This window comes from Elephantulus edwardii, unplaced genomic scaffold (assembly GCF_000299155.1).
Source record: "Elephantulus edwardii isolate Elephantulus edwardi_28Jun2011 unplaced genomic scaffold, EleEdw1.0 scaffold00159, whole genome shotgun sequence".
NCBI classification, from domain to species: domain Eukaryota; kingdom Metazoa; phylum Chordata; class Mammalia; order Macroscelidea; family Macroscelididae; genus Elephantulus; species Elephantulus edwardii.
In genome coordinates, this window is record NW_006399909.1 from 4,754,247 (window position 1) to 4,755,392 (window position 1,146).

General features: G+C 36.4%; 1 pseudogene; it reads right to left on the minus strand.

The window, feature by feature from the left end:
- Positions 1-308: 308 nt before the first annotated feature.
- The window catches only part of LOC102856239, a 2,035-nt pseudogene continuing 1,197 nt past the window's right edge, over positions 309-1,146 (minus strand).

Sequence of the window (1,146 nt, forward strand, 5' to 3'; positions counted from 1 at the left end):
TAGTCTCCAGAGTGACATCATTGCACTACAGTACCTACCGATACTCATATGCAAGATAGAGAGAAATTAAATCTTCAATAAATTTTAGAAAGTTTTATCAGACATAAGATATTTTGCAGTGTTTTTTATGAGACAGTCATAATTGTTTTCCCATAGATATATTATGTTTGCAATAATTCTTGCCTGCAGATTTTCAGGTACTTTATTGCACTGCAAAGCACAACAAAGTGTTCTCAGTATAGGAGAGGTTTATCACAATTTTATTTCAGAAAGGTTTATTATTCCAATTGTTGAAGATGTCAGTATCATTAGAAGATGTCTAGATGATTAGAATGATCCATCTCAATGGCTTCCTCAGCGTTTGTCTCTTCCTTCCTGTGGTTCATCAAGGGAAGCCAGCACCTCATCTGCGTCACTTGCAAAAGTTTCTCATGATTTATCATCTTCCTCTTGAAAATTTAGACTTTCAATAGCTTGCTTCATCTTCTCCCCCAACAATTGTGTTCTCTTCTTCCTAGCAGCTGTGTGTTCTGTTTTTTTTTTTGTTTTTGTTTTTGGTTGTTTTTTTTTTTTCATATTACCTTTGATTGTCAATGTAGAAAATGTCCTTAATTTGTCCTCACTGATACTAGGAGTGTTTTTCAGGAGACTCAGAAAAACTCCACCTGGTGTTCTTCTTCGACTGCCATTCATTATAAAAAGGCCACCGTTTTGTTCAATTTCAGCAGTCTCCATCAGAAGCTCAGTTACCTTTTTGTTCCCAATTATCCTCACTACTCAAACTATCAGATCTTTCTTTAGTTCTTGTAACCTGAAGGAAACTTTACCAGCCACTTTCTCTTGAGGAACTTCCTTTGAGATCTCCTAATGACCTTTATAGTTCATTTTGACTCGGTTCCCTAATCTGTAGCTAACAGGTCATTTCTGTGTGAGAAGAACTTTCCCATTTTTCTCTTCCTTTGAGTCTGCTTTTTTTTTGCTACCATGCATGTATTCCTCTAGCTCTTTGTCTAATTCTTTTGTTTGCTCTTGAGATTTCCTCTTAAGTTTCTCATTGTTGTTCTTCTTACGTATCATCGAGTCACTTGCAAATCATAGTGACCCTATGTACAACAGCCCTAAAGCCTGCTCTGTCCTGTGCCAATT